The 19,555-nt window shown below is 34.9% G+C and overlaps 1 protein-coding gene across 12 annotated transcripts in view; it reads right to left on the bottom strand.

Annotated features, from left to right (window-relative positions):
* Nucleotides 1-19,555, bottom strand: part of CCDC91 (coiled-coil domain containing 91) — a 334,936-nt gene that overhangs the window by 273,766 nt on the left and 41,615 nt on the right. The window lies entirely within an intron of this gene.

The raw sequence follows: 19,555 nt of genomic DNA, 5'->3' as shown, positions 1-19,555 counted from the left end.
CAAACTAAACTATGACAGGACTGGAGAGTTGACATACCCCTGAGGTAGGACAGTGAAGGTGTATTGCTGACCATGCCAGCTGAAAGCAAAGTACAGTCAGCCCTCCATATCCATGGATTTAACCAACCATGGATCAAAACTACTTTCAAAAAAAAACCCAGAGAGTTCCAAAACGCAAAATGAATTTGCCATGTGCCAAGCACTACAATGAATTCACACAAATAGTGATATGAAGGCATACTCTGCTGTAACCTACATGCAAATATAGGTTATATGCCAAACAAAACAAAAAGCAATGAAACTCCTTTTTATAGAAGGGACTTCAGCATCTGTGGATTTTGGTATCCATGGGGAGAGAGGGGGAGAGTTCCTAGTAGCAATCCCCTACAGATATCAAGGAACTACTGCATTTCTGTTGGACCTATTGACAACAATGGAGAAAAAAAGACATTTTCAAGATCAATAGTTATGTAGTATATACCAAGTACCAGGGGATGTGTTAACTTGTTCAAGCAATAAAACCATATCTAGTACAGTAGGTGTAGAAAACATATCTAGTACATATCTAGTACAATTGTAGGCATCTGTTGGTTTAGCTTACAATAACCAATTGTCATTACCCATGATCCACCTGTCTTCTACAAAAGCTAAATAGATGGATGGGAATATGGTGGGAATCACCATTCCTGCATGTTTAAAGTTCTTGATTATGGCATTATCTTCTGCAATCCCTCCAGGAATGATGTATTGTTTTTGGTTCACTATTTTCTTAGGTAAAAGCAGTTCTTGTGGCTTCCATTTGGCCCCTCTCACCACAGTAGCCTTCACTCCACTGGTCAGGGAACCAATGTGGAGACAGTGCCAGCTGCTGAGAATATTCTAATTTTGCATTCCACACCTGGGAAAAATAACTACAGGATGGGTTTGAAGGCAACAATCATCCCAATTGTTTCTACAAAATTGGAAATAATATTGTCAATTATGACTCTCAGGTACTACAACATGCTAAGCCAGTCAGTTAAATGCTGGGAGGTGGGAAATGTTCAGTTACTTTCAATTACTAAGGCATTAAAATCCACAAGTACAAGGATAAAGATTTTCACCAAATCAAAAACAAAACAAAACCCTAGGCGGTTGGTTTTCTTTCTTTACTAGTAAATCCCATTACCAGAAAAATTCAATTTCTCCAAGTAATATGTTCAGTCATAGCACATAATAAGTGTTCAATAAATGTTTCTTTACTTTCCCCTTACAGCGTAGTCATTTTGACAATTCAAATAACTTTTTAATCATAATTTGCGAGCCCTACCTAAAGGTTTCCTATATTTAAATTGATCCAATTAGAAAAGTGTGCTGGACAGCACACACTACTGTCGTATGTGTGCCTTTGGAGGCTGGAGTGCAGCCTCATCCTGGTGCCTTCCTTCATGAGGCAGTGAGAATAAACAAACATTTGAGAGAGAGAAAGAGAGAGAGACTTCAGGTCAAGATGGTGAAGTAAACGCTGTGTTTGTCTCCTCCCACAACCACATCAAAATTACAACTAAAGTACAAAACAACCATCATTGAGGATCATCTGCAGTCTAGCTGAACATAAATCCTATAACTAAGGATATACAGAAGAAGCCATGTTGACATTGGTGGGAAGGGCGGAGACACGAAACAGGCTGGTCCCACACCCATATTTGGTGGTTCAAAATCAGGAGGGATATCTTGGCTTAGGAGGACATCCGGAAGAGCGAGGGAGGGGTCCCAGTTCCACACCAAGCTTGCCAGCCCAGGGTTCCAGTGTGCGGAAGAGAAGTCCCCACAATTTCTGGATGTGAAAATCACTGGAGATCATGCCTGAGGGAGATAGAGAGCTGCTAGAGTCCCAAGCATTCCTCTTAAAGAAGCTGTGCACAGACTTACTGACGGACTCACTTGCTCTGAGTTCCAGTGCCACGGCAGCAGCTCGAAAGGTGCCAGGAACATACCGGGAGGAACTAAATTGTCTGGCTTCAAGGTAAGTGCTGGAGTGGGAGCTTTGTTCTGGACAGAAGTGCTGGCAGAAGCCATTATTGCTTTATTGAAGCCTTCCCCTACCAAAACTGTATGCCCAGGCAGGTATCATATCTGAGTCTTCAATAACCTAGCTAACACCATTTGCCCCACCCTGGTGATTCCGATACCCAACCACACCCAACTTACAGGCCCACCCAACCTGCTCATTCTTCAAACTTTCCTAAAATCTCTCAAAAGTTCACATCACCAAAAAAAGCAGCATTTGGCCTCAGCATGCCCCATAACTCATGGTAAGTAGCCCTAAGCCCAGCACATGCAACAGCCAGCCTGTTAGCAGCTTAGCCTCTCCCAAGTACATCCAAGCCAAGCAAAAGTGACAACCATCTTCAGATCACTTTGTAACTCGTTCCAAGTTGCCTAGAGCAGGGCACAGGCAGCAGATGATCTTGGCATGCACCAGAGCCCCTCACAAGAGGCCCCAGAACCAACACACCTTCTTCAGACCATACCAGAGCACCACACAATCACCTCCACAAACAATACACCCAAAGGGCAGACTGGACAGGCATCAAAGCCCCACTAAAGCAAATCCGGCTCCAAAAGGTCAACCCCTGCACAACAGCTCACTGTAGTGACAGCCACATTTCACAACCAACCAGCCTGAAGGTTGATCCCTCCAACTGACATGCAAACAGCAACCAAGACTAAACTACAACAGGCGGGAACACACAGTCAACACAAGAGACACAACTAGAGCACCCAGGTCAGATGACCAGGAGAAGACTGCACCACTGGGCCCCACAAGACACCTAATACATAAGTCCACTCCACTAAGACCAGGAGACATACCGTGTTTCCCCAAAAATAAAATCTAACCAGACCATCAGCTCTAATATGTCTTTTGGAGCAAAAATTAATAAGACCCGGTATATATTATATTATATTACATTATATATTATATTATATTATGTATTATTATATTATACCAGGTCTTATATTAAAATAAAACCGGACCTTATACTAATTTTTGCTTCAAAAGACGCATTAGAGCTGGTGGTCTGGCTAGGTCTTATTTTCAGGGAAACACGGTAGCACTTCTCCCTAACACATAGACACAAACACAGGGAAGCACACAAAACGAGGAGACAAAGAAACATGCCCCAAATGAAAGATCAGAACAACGCTCCAGAAAAAGAACTAAACAAAAAGGAGGCAAGCAATCCACCAGGTGCAGAGTTCAAAACAATGGTTGTAAGGATGCTCAATGAGCTCCGTGAAAACATCAACAAAGAGATAGGAAACATAAAAATGGAGACAGAAAACGTGAAAAAGAACCAGTCAGAGATGAACACTACAATAACTGAAATGAAGAGTACATTAGAGGGAATCAACAATAGATTAGATGAAGTAGAGGTTTGAATCAGCAATTTGGAAGATAAGGTAGCACAAACCACACAATCAGAACAGCGAAAAGAAAAAGGAATCCAAAAAAAATAAGGAGAGTTTGAGAGACCTCGGGGACAACATTAAGGATAACAACTTTCATATCACAGGGGTACCAGAAGGACCAGGGAGAGAGCAAGGAATTGAAAAACCAATTTGAAAAAATAATGACAGAAAACTTCCCTCACCTGGTGAAGGATCTAGACATACAAGTCCAGGAAGCAGACAGCCCCAAACAAGGTGAACCGAAATAGTCCTACACCAAGACACATCACAATTAAAATGCCAAAGGTTAAAGACAGAATTTTAAAAGCAGCAAGAGAAATGCAGTTACTGTGTTCGCCGAAAATTAGACCTTGCCGGACAATCAGCTCTAATGTGTCTTTTGGAGCAAAAATTAATATAAGATCCGGAGTATGTGTTTTATGTTATGTTTATGTTATGTTTATGTTTTGTGTTATGTTATGTGTTACGTTATGTTACATTATGTTACGTTACGTTACAAGACCCAGTTACAAGACCTTATATTAATTTTTGCTCTGAAAGACACATTACAGCGACTATCTGGCTAGGTCTTATTTTGGGGGAAACACGGTAATTACCTACAAGGGAGCTCCTATAAGACTTTCCAACAGAAACTTTATAGGCCAGAAGGGATTGGCACGAAATAGTCAATGTGATGAAAAGTAAGGACCTACTTTTCTGAAGTAGAGACAACTCTACAACCAAGACAACTCTATCTAGCAAAACTATCACTTAGAATCAAAAGACAGATAAAGAGCTTCCCAGATAAGAAAAAGCTAAAGGACTTCATCACCACCAAACTCGTATTATAAGAAATCTTAGAGGGACTTCTATAAGAAGAAAAAAAAAAGATCAAAAATATAAATAATAAAATGGCAATAAGTATGTATCTATCAACAATTACTTTAAATGTAAGTGGGTTAAATGCTCCAATCAAAAGACAGAGTGGCTGAATGGGTAAGCAAACAAGACTCTTACATATCCTGCCTAAAAGAGACTCACTTCAAATCAAAAGACATACACAGACGGAAAGTAAGGGATGGAAAAGATTTCATGGAAATGGAAATGGAAAAAATATATATATGGGGTAGCAATACTTATAGCAGACAAAATGAACTTTAAAACAAAGGCTTATAACAAGAGACAAGGAAGGACCCTGTAATCCCACTTCTGGGTATTTATCTGAAGAAACCCAAAATGCTGCTTTGAGGGGACGTGTGCATCCATATGTTCACTGCAGCACTGTTTACAACGGCCAAGATGGGGACACAGCCTGGGTGTCTACAAATGGAGAATGGATAAAGAGGAGATGGTATATACACACAATGGAATATTATTCAGTCCTAAAAAAATAATCAAATCTTGCCATCTGCAACAATATGTATGGACCTAGAGGGTATTGTGCTGAATGGAATAAGTCAGAGAAAGGCAAGTGCCATATGATTTCACTTATATGTTAAACATAAAGAAGAAAATAAACAAACAAAACAGAAACAGACTCATACAGAGAACACTTTGATGGTTGCCAGATGGAAGGGTACTTAGTGAGGTGGGTGAAAAAGAGGCAGGGATACAGAAGCACAAATTAGTAGCTACAAAACAGTCATGGGGATGTAAAGTATAACATAAGGAATACAGTCAATATTATTGCAATCACTATGTATGGTGTAAGATGGGGACTAGATTAGTCACGGTGATCACTTCGTAAGTTACACAAATGTCTCATCACTATGTTGTACACCTGAAACTAATACTGTATGTCAACTATAATTGAAAAATTAAACATTGCTTTAAAAAATTAAAAATGTAACCAGAAAAGAAATAAAACAATTTTTAAAAATAAAAAATAAATAAAATAATCCAATTATAAGCAAACAGCAATATTAGCAGCAACACACAGCAACAATAACAAACCATGAGGAGGAGTAAGAATCTGATTTTCTAAAGTTAAAACTATATATTTTTAAATGTCTAGTTTTCAACTAAAATTATAAGGTTTGCAAAGAAACAAAGTGTGGCCCAAACACAGAGGGGGAAAAAGGCAGTCAATAGAAATTGCTCCTGAGAAAACCCAGACATTGGACTTACGAGATAAAGACATTAAAATGAACTACCTTAAATATGTTCATAGGTAACAGTCTCAAATTGCTAAAGAAAACCATGCCTAAATAACTAAAGGAAAGTATGAAAAGAATGTCTCATAAAACAGATGATATTAATGAAAAGACAAGAATTATAAAAATAATACATAGAAAGTCTAGAGTTGAAAAGTACAGTAACTGAAGTGAAAATTCACTAAAAGGTCTCAACAGCATACTTGAACTGACAGAAAAATCAGTCAACTGAAGATTAGTCAATTGAGATTATCCAGGCTGAGGAACAGAAAGATAAAAGAATGCAAAAAAAAACTGAAGAGTACATCAAAGACCTGTGAAAAACCCTAGGGCTTATCAACATATACAAGGTCTGACAATTAAGTTCACGAACTTGCCACCATGAGCTTACACTAGCAGCACTGTACAAACAACTCGGTAAGGTTTCACAACCTTGGTATATCAGTGTCTCACAGCTGTATTTGTGTCGACATGTGGCAGTGTCTTGCTGAATGTCGTTTATTATTGTTGTGTTTTTGTGTGCCGTCGCAAGAATGTCTGAGCTTGAATTAGAGCAATGAACAAACATTCAATTTCTTTTCTTGTTAAACCTGGCCAAGAGTGGAAGTGAAATCAAGAACGTTATTCCAAATTTATGGGGATAATGCCATGAAGAAAACAGCAGTGTACAAATGGATTAAACATTTTCTGAGGGAAGAGAACATGTCACTCTTCCCTCACTCTTCCCTGATGAAGAGAGGTCAGGGCAGCAAGTAATGAGCAAAACTGATGAAAACATTGCAAAAATTCATCGAATTATGCATCAAAATTGTCAGCTGACTATAAGAAGCACAGCAGACCAAGTAAACATCAATAGAGAAACAGGAAAATCTTAACTGAAAATCTTGGCATGAGAAAGGTGTGTGCAAAAATGATCCTGAAGGAGCTCTTGCATCACGACAATGCACCAGCTCACACGGCACTGTCCGTGAGGGAGTTTTTAGCCAGTAAACAAACAGTTTTGGAACAACCTCCCTATTCAACTGATCTGGCTCCCAATGACTTCTTTCTCTACCTAAAGATAAAGAAAATATTGAAAGGAAGACATTTTGATGACATTCAGGTTATCAAGGATAATACGACAACAGCTCTGATGGCCATTCCAGAAAAAGAGTTCCAAAATTGTTTTGAAGGGTGGACTAGGCACTGGCATCAGTGCATAGCTGACTCCCACAAGGGGAGTACTACGAAGGTGACCATAGTGACATTAAGCAATGAGGTATGTAGCACTTTTTCTAGGATGAGTTTGTGAACTTAATTATCAGACCTCCTACATATGCATAATGAGAGTTCCAAAAAGAGAAGGGAGAAAGAAATGGGGCTGGAAAAATATTTGAAGAAATAATGCTAGAAAAGTTTGATGAAAAACATTAATCTCTACATCTAAGAGGTTCAACAAATTTCAAGTAATATAAACTTAAAAGAGATCCACACTTCAACCTGTTATAACCAAACTTTCAAACACCAAAGACAAAGAGAAAATATTGAAAAAAACTATTGAGAAGAAAGTCATCACATACAAGGAATCCACAATAAGAATTTTTAATGTGATTTCTCGTCAACAACCATGAAGACCAGAAGGCAGTGGGATAACACATTCAAAGTGCTGAAAGAAAAAGACTGTCAGGGTGGCCAGATGGCTCAGTTGGTTAGAGCACGAGCTATGAACAACAGGGTTGCCAGTTCAATTCCCCCATGGTCCAGTGAGCTGCGCCCTCCCAACTAGATTGAAAACAATGAACTGCAGCTGAGCTTCCGGAGGGGCGGCAGGATGGTTCAGTAGGTTAAAGTGCGAGCTCTTAACAACATGATCGCCGGTTCAAGTCCTCCATGGGATGGTGGGCTGCACCCCCTGCAACTAAAGATTGAAAACGGCAAACAGACTTGGAGCTGAGCTGTGCCCTGCACAACTAGACTAAAGGACAATGACTTGGAGCTGATGGGCCCTGGAGAAACACAGTGTTCCCCAATATTCCCCAATAAAATTTAAAAAAAACAAAGACTGTCAACTAAGAATTTTATATCCAGCAAAACTAATCTTTGAAAATGAAGAAATTAGAACTTTCCCAGATAAACAGAAACAGAATTCATCACCAGCAGATCTGATATATGAGGAATACAAAATGGAGTCCTTCACACTGAACAGAAATGACAATACACAATACTTGAATCCACATAAATCCAAATAAAGAAATAAAAAGCACCAGTAAAATAACTACATAAGTAAATATAAAAGGCAGTACAGGCATACCTCATTTTACTGTGCTTTGCAGATATTGTATTTTTTTACAAATTGAAGGTTTGTGGCAACCCTCCATTGAGCAAGTCTATTGGTGCCACTTTTCCATCAGGCTCAGATGATGGTTAGCATCTTTTAGTAATGCATTATTTTTAAATTAAGGTACATACAGGTATGTTAGACATAATGCTCTTGTACATTTAATAGAATACACTACAGTGCAAACATAACTTTTATATGCCCTGGGAAACCAAAACATCCAGGTGACTCATATTACTGCAATATTTACTTTATTATGGTCTCAAACTGAATCTGCAATATCTTTGAGATATGCCTGTATAATGGTACATTTGTTTCTAACTCTTTTTTTCTCCTATCTAATTTAAAAGACAACTGTACAAAGTAAAAAAAAAAATCTGTGTTTATGGGCATACAAAGTAGAAAGATGTAATTTGTGCAATAGTAGCACAAAGGAAAGGGGAGCAAACTTTTTATAAAATTGAGATTAAGTTGGGGGCCGGCCCGGTGGCACAGGCGGTTAGAGCTCCATGCTCCTAACTCCGAAGGCTGCCGGTTCGATTCCCACATGGGCCAGTGGGCTCTCAACAAAAAAATAAAATAAAAAAAATAAAAAAAAATGTAAAAAAAAAAAAAAAAAAAAAAATTGAGATTAAGTTGGTATTAATCCAAACCAGACACCAAACACACTATCATAAATTAAGATGGGCAACCACTAAGAAAATAACTCAAAAAATAAATACTAAAAGAAACAAGGGAATTATATTTGGCACACTATAAAATATTTAATATAAAAGAAAGCAGTAATGGAGGAATTAAGGAACAACAACAACAAAAATAACACTTAAGACATACAGAAAACAAATAGTAAAATGGCAAGTCTATGTTAACTGCAATTACATTAAATACACATGGGTTAAACACTCTAACCAAAAGGCAGAATTTGGCAAAATGGATAGAAAGCATGATCCGTCTAGGTACCATCTGTAAGAGACATACCTTAGATTGAAAGACACAAGAAAAATATTGCCCACCAGTAATATATGGGGGACACATGAATACTCCATAATCGCTATGCAGAATAGTATACTATTAACAACCCAAGGTTTGGACCATCCATTTTTTAAAAGTCCGTAAGTCAGTCAAGGATCTGATTTTCACTCATCCAACAATTATTTAACAAAAAACAACTATGTGTCACTGAAGAAATACAATGATCAATAAAACCAGATTAGGTTAGGGGAAAATATCTATATATAATGTGAACTATAATAAAAGTTTAAAAGTATTGACATCTCATGTCCATCCCCATGCTTTTCATTCACTTAGATGCCTTAGCTCCTTATTCAAAATGCCTTACATCAGCTCCCCTTATTCATCATTCATTTTCCCTTTTATTCAACAAATATTACCTGACACTTATAATGTTCAAGGTATACCCCAGGTACTACAGCTCTAACAGTAAGCACATTGGCCCTTGCCCTCATGGAACTTACAGTTTGGCAAAAGGAAAGAGAGAGATAAGCTGTAAAAATATATACAACCACATAAATGTGGCAAAGATTAAGGGGGAAAAGAAATCTGAACCTCTCTGGAAGGTAAGGCAAGGCTTTCCACTGGCAGAAGCCTTAAGTATAAAGCTAAAGAACAAATAGAAGGCACTTCTAGTCAAATATGGATTAATAAACATCCATTCTCTCCTAATACTCCACAAAAATGGTACGCATGTGAATAGACAACTCACAGAATTATCCATATGAATAATAAATACATGGGAAAATAATCAATCTCACTAGTAATCAGGGACATAGATAATGTTAACAACAATGGGATTTATATACCCAATAGATTAGAAACAAAATACAAAAGTAATTATACCACGACTGGCAAGGATGAAAAGCTACACTCTCAGATACTAATAGTGAGAGTAAAAATAGTAACGACGACTTTGGAAAGTAATTTAGTAATATCTAATTTGAAGATGTTCATACCCTAAGAACTAGCAAATTCTATGGCAGACCCTAGAAAAATTCTTTCATGCACAGCAAAGAAGATGAAGAAGAAAATTCATTGCCACAATGCTAAAATAGCAAAAAAGGATGAATAATGTAAAGGTCAATTCAGAGAAAAAACTAACTGGTAATTAATGAAAGTCACGCAACATGTAAAACATGAAACATAAACTAGTGTGATGTGCATCAACATGGATAAATTTCATAAACGTATAACTGAATGGACAAAGTAGCAGCAAAATACATAAAATATGACATCAATTTCATAAGTTTTTAAAAAATTAAAATATCACATTATTTATGGATATACACCCACAATAAAGTTTAAAAGACATGTAAGAAATGATAAACTACAACTTTCAGAATAGTGCTACTCTGTAGAAAAGGACAGAAAATGATGAGTTCAAGAGTTTATAATTATATCCAAGTGATTAGCCCTTTAAAAAAAAATGGGAAGCAATATTAAGATCAGAAAAAAGCTAAGGGATGAGTACAGTACTCACAAGTTACTATTTGTAAGATCCTTGGAACAGGGTCCAGAACATATAAGCACTACATAAATGGGTGCTAAAACATATGTATTGTATTATTATCTAAATGTTTGAAATATTTAACTAAAAATTTTCATAGAACCCCTACCTCACAAGATAAACAAGATGTAACTCAAAATAGATCAATGACCTAAATAGAAGAGCTAAAACTGTAAAACTCTTAGAAGAAAACATAGGGGTACATCTTCATGACCTTGAATTTGGCAATGGATTCTCGGATATCACACTAAAAACACAGGCAACAAAGAAAAAATAGATAACCTAGACTTAATCAAAATTTAAAACTTTTCATGTATCAAATGGCATTATCAAGTAAGTGAATACACAATCTACAGAATGGAAGAAATATTTGCAAATCATCTATCTAATATATCTAATAAGTGTCTATATCCACAATCTATAAAGAACTCTTAAAACTCAACAACAGAAAAGACAAACAATCCAGTTTTAAAATGAGCAAAAGACTTGAATAGACATTTCTCCAAGAGGGATATAAAAATAACCAAAATTACGTAAAACGATCCTCACTATCATCATTAGAGAAATGCAGTTCACACCCACTAGGATGGCTATAAATCAATATAATGGAAAATAAGTGTTGGTAAAGATGTGGAGAAACTGGAACCTTTTTACATTGCTAGTAGGAATGCAAAATGGTGCAGCCACTTTGGAAAATAAGATTGGCAGTTCCTCAAAAAGGCAAACATAGAATTACCACATAAACCCAGCAATTCCACTGCTGGACATATGCCCAAGAAAACTGAATACAATTCTCACAGAAATACTTGTACACAAATGTTCATAACAGTACTATACACAATAGCAAAACGATGGGAAAATCCAAATGTCTATCAACAGATGAGTGAAAAACACAATGTGTTAACAGTGGTGTATATGGACTATTACTCGGCCATAAAAAGAAATGGAGTATTGATACAACATGGATAAACATCAAAAACATTATATTGATTGAATGAAGTCAGACACAAAAAAGTCACCATTGAGCAATTCCATTTTTATGAAATATCCAGAACAGGTGAATCCATATAGACAGAAAGCAGACTGGTGTTTGCTAAGGGCTGGGGAAAGAGGGTAAGAGGGAATGACTGCTTAATGGGTGCTGTGTTTGCTTCTGAGGTGATGAAATGTTTTGGAACTAGATAGATTTCCACATTTTGAATTCACGAAACGCCACTAATTATACAGTTTAAAAATGATTACTTCTATGTTATGTAAATTTCACCTAAATTTTTTTAAAATTAAAAAAGAAAAAAATTTTAAAAACAATTGAAAAGTGTCCAGTGCAGTATCTGGTACATTAAAGACACTTAAAAATAATGGCTACTATTATTGTCACTATTGTATATTGTTACATATATTGCAATATATGATTGCAATAATTGGGCCATCAACATGAGCAGTCACTGTCTATTTCTGATATTGACATAACTGCTTCAATTCCAAGTTCTTAAACTGAAATTTCACTTTCTTACAACTTTGTATCCTTCTATTTACACTACTTTATCACTCCCACTGAACCAGCAATTCGCTCTTACTGAAATTTCTAGTCCCCCAAACCTTATTTATTCGCACAGCCCATCAATAACCCCTAGTTTCTAACTCACATTTTTTGTTACTATATTGTTAACTAAAGGTTTTGTCTTATGACTTCAGTTTCTTCCTTGCTTCATCTCTGCCCTTCTAAATGCCTGTTTCTTTTCCATATGCCTAATATGGTGTATTCTACACTCAATAAATACACCAAACAGATAACAGAGAGACAGACAGAGAGACAGTCCAATGTCAGGAATTCTTTGAGACATCAATCCAGTCTGAGGAACAGGAAAAAAAAATGAAGACATCAGAGACTCCAAGACCTGTGAGAAATCATCAAGCATGCCAACATACGTACTATGGGAGTTCCAGAAGAAGAAAGGGGCAGAAATAATATTTAAAGAAATAATGGCCTCAAACTCCCAAAGTTTACTCCCCAATGTGTACTTCCCAAAGTATGTACACACCACACACACAAACACACACACACACACACACAAAAAATCAACAGATACACTCTGGAATGTTTTTTTAAAGTGGGAAAAATTAAACAATCAGATCCAGCCTTATGATTCCCAATTCAACACTGAACTATTTTCCTGAATTATTTTGCTTAGATGAAAGTAATTATGATAACATCCATGGCGCTTCTATGTGAGAGAAAAAAAAATCCAAAAATGTAATGTATATATAATCTCACTTGTTCATAAGATTTCTTTATTCATGAGTATTTTGTAAGAGTCATACACTAAAACATCACTTTGCAATCTGAGCAGACTCTGAGTAATCAAAGCTCTTCTCAAGGATCAGACGGCAGTCACCTTTTACGCTCATCATTGTGACTCTGAGAATAATAACCTTGTGGCATTCATTTATTTTCCTTCTGATAACAAAAGAAGCAAGATGAGTAACGCCCAACTTTGGAAATATAAAAAATTAACTCACTACTCCAATGAAGATGAAGTCTGCTACAAAAAGTTCTTGCAACAAAAAAATACTGTGCATGTATTTTTAATTGACATAACTGAAAAAAATCACATATTCTAAAGGAGCAGTGACATATTAAAACATCACTGATTTTAAGCAAAACTAGTCCTAAAAATTATGTCTCTTCTGCATAACAGACATCAGGAGAAACTTAAAATGTCTAAATGCCTCATGAAAACCAGTTATTAAACAAACACTTTGCCCCTTCAGCAGAATAAAAAATAAGCATTCATTTCAACGTGTCTTCTGAATCAGGGTGGCCCATTTAATGCCATTCAGCTTTTATAGGCTTATTTTCCATTTTTCATGCCTAACTCAGGCAAACTGTGAATAAAAGTTATAACCTCATTTTAAGTTGTCTTTATTAAATTCATAATTAAAATAATGATATTTAATCTTACCTTTAATCACCATCTTTTATTGATGTCTAAGCATGTAGTTTTTTTAGCAATATTCCTATAAGCCCCTGTGTATCACTGAAGCATATTCACAGATTAATGGATTTTGCACAATACTGCAGCACTATCATTACTCCAATTGCGTAAGTTCTGAATTCTCCTAATATAAAAGTAAAGCATCTTGAAAAGATCTTGTGGATTTCCTTTTACCACAAGGTTGGGCACAATATAAAAAAGCAATCTGGCTGGCTTCTCCATTATCTAGGCCTCCTTTTGGTAGAAGATGCACACACTCTATGTTAGCAAAGGGAGAAGAAAGCCATTCTCTCTGAATAGAGGAAAAAGTGATTTCTCTCTCACTTTACAAGACTGTACTTTTTTCATTCATACAGTTAGTCTATAGAAATGACTATATGTGTTAGACTGCATTATGTAAATTCCAAAATGTACATTCCCTTCCAAAGAAAATAGCTTTATTACAATTGTAACATGTTGCATTTTAAAGCAGCTAACATTATCTCTGATCTTTATCAATTAAACCTGTAATAAAATTTTTAAAAATCTCATTTCAAAACAAAAAATCGTATCCTCTGCTAGTGACAGTAAACGTATCCTAATTCTTTAAGTAGGATTCTATGGCATATAGCTAACAACAGTCTTTGTACCACTTACAAGGGATTTGACAGGAGAGAGAATGTACAGGTCTAAACTAATTTAAAATTACAAAATGTAAAAGGATATAAATTTGGGCAAATATTTTAGAAGTAACTGACACTGTCTCATATTGACTAATTTGCTTAATGAGTTTACTCTAAGCATTAAGATTAACAGATTCAGAATAAGCACAATACATACAAAATGCTTACAAGAATTCAATATTGGTAATATAACTTATGAATAAAAGCACAGATTCAAGATTTCTGATCAAACTCAGCTCTACCAGTAACTATTAATGAAAATTTGGAGAAGTGTACTCACTTTTCTGAGTCTGGGTTTCCTTGTCTATGAAACGAGAAATACTACCTACTTCAAAAGGTATTGGTTGGAATTCAATAAATCAACATACAAAAATGCTAGGTACGAAGATTTTTTTTTGTACATGCTAGGTACATGATGCTAGGTACAAAGATTAACTTGTATAATTCTTATTAAAAGAACATGGGTAGTATATTACATTACACAGAACACATCAAGAATTCTGTTTAGATCAATGGCAGAGCAAAATCATAACATGGGTGGAAAAGTTATTTAACTATTCTAGAGTCTAAACCTGTAAAATAAATAGTTTGAACTAGATAAAATCTAAGGAACTCTGAAATGGGTTAAAAACTTTCTTTATAGGACTCTTTTATTTCCCAATTTTCTACTGTAATCAACTATAATTCCCCCCAAAATAGTTAGACATTTAGAGAGACTTGACATCTTAATATTGTTTTCTAATACATTAGTCAAGTATCTTCCTTTATTTTGGTCTGATTTTCCTCATTAATGTTTTGAAGTTTTCAGCATAAAAATCTTGCATATATTTTGTTATATTTGTGTCTTAAGTATTTTGTGTTATTTGGCACTGTTACAGATGGTAATCTTTAAAAATTTCCATTCCCAATTGCTTATATAGATAATTTAATAATTTAATATTTTTATATTAACCTTGAATCATCAACCTTATTAAATTCACTTATCAGTTCTGTAGGTTTTGTAGACTCATTTGGATTTTGTACATAGACAATCTTGTTTGCCAATGAAGACAATTTTATTTAACGTTTTTCCATCTGTTTCCCTTTTTATTTTGTTTTCTTGTCTCATTACGCTGACTACGATCTCTAGTATCATGTTGAAAAGGACAAGTCAGAGCACACATCCTTACCTTGTTTCTCATCTTAGCAGGAAAGGCATGTTGTCTTTTGCCATTAAGTAATTAACTGTAAGGTTTTTTTTGTAAATACAACTTTGATCATATTGTAGAAGTTTTCTTTAGGTCCTAGTTTGCTGAGTTGGTTTTTTTTTTTTAAATCATTGATGAATATTACCTTTTTTTTTCTGAAATTCAAAGACGCTTACAGTGATGCCCAAAAAGTCGGTGATATTGACTACCACATTTCTCTCCAAAATTTATCACAATAAATTGCCGGGGGGACAAATTCCAAGAAATGAAACAAAGAAGCAATGCTTAAGAATCTGATAACAATTCATATACTGAGTGAAAACCACTTTTTAAGATATCAATTAAAAGAATTCTATCAGAGTTATGCACAAAGATTTAATGTTAATTTTAATGGGGAAAACTTAACTATATTAACTATAAGTCAAGAACTTACAAATCAAATTCTCAAAAAAATTTATGATGTAGTAAGCACTCACAATGTGATGCTGAATGAAAAGGTAAAACTATGAAATAATATTTACCATTTTGTTTTTAAAATGTTTGCAAAAGAAAAGAGACTAAAAGAAAAGCCAGCAAAATGTTAGCAGGAGTTATTTCATATTAATGGAAATGGGTTAAATACTTTCTTTATAGGCTTCTTTTATTTCCCAATTTTCTACTGTAATCAACTATAATTCCCCCAAAAAAGGTAATATTCATCAATGATTTAAAAAAAAAAAAAAAAACTCAGCAAACTAGGACCTAAAGAAAACTTCTACAATATGATAAAAGTTGTATTTACAAAAAAACTTACAGTTAATTACTTAATGGCAAAAGACAACATGCCTTTCATGCTAAGATGAGAAACAAGGTAAGGATGTGTGCTCTGACTTGTCCTTTTCAACATGATACTAGAGGTCGTAGTCAGCGTAATGAGACAAGAAAACAAAATAAAAGGGAAACAGATGGAAAAACGTTAAATAAAATTGTCTTCATTGGCAAACAAGATTGTCTATGCACAAAATCCAAATGAGTCTACAAAACCTACAGAACTGACAAGTGAATTTAATAAGGTTGATGATTCAAGGTTAATATAAAAATATTAAATTATTAAATTATCTATATAAGCAATTGGGAATGGAAATTTTTAAAGATTACCATCTGTAACAGTGCCAAATAACATAAAATACTTAAGACACAAATATAACAAAATATATGCAAGATTTTTATGCTGAAAACTTCAAAACATTAATGAGGAAAATCAGACCTAAATAAAGAAAGATACTTGACTAATGTATTAGAAAACAATATTAAGATGTCAAGTCTCTCTAAATGTCTAACTTTAAAGCTTGCCAATCAAAATCCCACAATGCTTTTTCTATAGACAGACAAGTGGATTAAATATTCACATGGAAAGAACAGGAGTTAGGATACCCGACACAATTTTGAAAAACAACAACTAAGTTGCAAGACTCAGACTTCCTAATTTTAACACACACTATAAAGCAACGCTAATGAAGATAATGTAGTTTTAGCCAAAAGAGAGACACACTGAAGGATGCAACAGAACTGAGAATCCAGAAATACATCCACACACACAGAGTTAATTGATGTTTGACAAAGGTGTTTGTGCTTTTAAAATATGTTCAAACTTAAGTGACTATCAATTTAAAACAGACTGACATGAACCTCATTGTCAGCACAATCAAAATCCTTTAATAGCTACACAACCACAACAAATAATGAGAAAGGAATCCAAACATAAAACTAAAGAAAATCATCTGACCCCAAGGGAAGAGAGCAAGAAAAAAAAGAAAATAGAAGAACTACATTAACAACCAGAAAACAATTAACAAAAGGGTATTAAGTACCACCAATCCATAATTATTTCCAATAAATGGACTAAATTCTCAAAAGACAGAGCGTGGCTGAATGAATAAAAAAAACAAGACCCACCTATGTGCTGCCTACAAAGGACTCGCTTCTGATCTACAGACACACACAGTCTGAAAGTGAAAGGATGGAAAAAGATATTCCATACAAATGGAAACAGTAAGAAAGCTACAGTAGCAATACTTATGTCCGACAAAACAGACTTTTAAAAAATGCTATAGCAGAAGACAAAGAAGGACATTACATAATGATAAAGTAGTCGATCCAACAAAAGAATATAGCATTTGTAAATATGCACCAAACATAGGAACACCTAAATAAATAAATATAAAGAGCAAATATTGGCATACATAAAGAGAGAAATCAACTACAACATGATCTAAGAATCTCATTTTTAGAGGAATTTAAATCACTATCTCAAAGAAATATCAGCACCCCATGTTCACAGCAACATTATTCACAAAAGCCAGACACAGAAACAACCTACTGTTCATCAAACAAATGACTGGATAAAAAAGATATGATACACATATATGTAGATATATGAATAGATAGCTAAATAAAAAGATAGATAAACACAGGACTATTATTCAGCCATAAAAAGAAGAAAATCCTGCCTTTTGCAACAGCATGAATGGAACTTGAAGGCATTATAATAAGTGAAATAAGTTAGATGGTGAAAGACAAATACATAAAGATATCACTTAGTGGTGGAATCTAAAAAAGCCAAACTCATAGAAATAGAGAGTAGAATGGTGGTTGCCAGAAACTGGGGAGTAAGGGAAATGGAAGACATATTGGTCAAAGGGTAAAAACTTCCAGCTACAAGATGAGTAAGTTCTAAAGATCTAATGTACAGCATCGTGGCTATAATTAACAATATTATATATTTGAAAGTTGTTAAGAGAATAGATCTTAAATATCATCATAACGATTTAAAAAAAGGTAATTTTGTGAGGGGATAGAGGTGTAACTAACCTTAATGTGGTGGAAAAAGACAAAAATATTAACAGACAGTTCACCAAAGAAGCGATACAGATAGTTAATAGGAACATGCAAATTAAAACATCAATGAGATATCACTAAATACCTATTAGAATTGCTAAAATAAAAAATAAAATGACAAATGCTGGCCGGGATGTAGAGCAACTGGAAGAGTCAAACATCTTTGGAAAGGAATGCTAAATGAGACAGCTATCTTGGAAAATAGTCTGGTTATCTCTTATAAAGTTAAACATTTGCTACATGAACCAAGAATCCTAGACATTTAACCAGAAGAAATGAAAACATGTATACACAAAGACTTGTACATTAATGTACAAAAAACTGTACATAAATGTTTATAGCAGCTTCATTCCTAAATGCCAAAAACTGGAAACAACCTAAGTGTCCATCAACTGGTAAATAGATAAACAAATTGTGATATATTCACACAATGAAATAGTACTCAGCAATAAAAACAAGAACAAAGCACTGATAAAGGCATCAATGTGGATGAATCAAAAAAGCATTAAGAAACCAGAAACAAATTCTACATATAGTAGGACTCCATTTATGTGATATTCCAGAAAAGATAAAGCTATGGAGATAGAGAACATACAAGTGGTTGCCAGGACCCATGGGTGAGAGGAGGGAGCTGTTTAAAAAGGGGCATGAAGAAACTTTTTGGAATAATGTAAATATTCTTTGCCTGGATTATGATGGTAGTTACATGACTACATGCATTTATCAAAGTTTATAGAACAATTATTTTTTAACTTATAAATTACATCTCAATAAATCTAAATTTTAAAAGACAGAGGACATGCCCTTTTTAAATATATACACCAAATTAAATGAGTTACATCCAGCTTACTGGGTATGGGGTAGGGGAGAGAGAGTGAGGGAACCAAAAATCCTTAGAAATACTGCAAATCAAAAAATATTGATTTATCATTAGTAAAGAAGAAGAATCAGATATCGATACAAAGAGTTAATCTACAGAGTTGCTTTTTATATTAAGTTCCCATTATTTGAACAGAAAATAAAATTTGATGAGCTTTCAGGGAAGACCAAAAGTCACAAGGAACAGACTGATTAAAGTAGCACTGTGATAATGAGCCAGAATTTGGAAACAACTTACCTAAACATTTCCCTTACAATTTACTAATGAAGACGTCTCACCCACCCCAATGCATTCTTACCCCAACTTCTGCTATCAAGAAAAAGATAAATCTTCAAGTAGTGTCCTTTATTTGTAACAAATTTTACATCTACAGCTAGAGGTACAAGACAAAATAAAATGCCTCTTAGTAGACAAATTTCTGTGTCCATTTAAGCTTCAGACCAGCTAAACTGGTAACCGTCTTTTTTCTTTCATTTATTGAAGTAAGAAAAAAAAATGGTCTGTCCCCTCTGTGCTGACTTTCTGCAGTT

The sequence above is a fragment of the Rhinolophus hipposideros genome, assembly GCF_964194185.1.
Source record: "Rhinolophus hipposideros genome assembly, chromosome: 9".
Lineage (NCBI taxonomy): Eukaryota > Metazoa > Chordata > Mammalia > Chiroptera > Rhinolophidae > Rhinolophus > Rhinolophus hipposideros.
The sequence above is the reverse complement of the archived record's forward strand: the minus strand, read 5'-3'. Positions and strand labels throughout refer to the sequence as shown.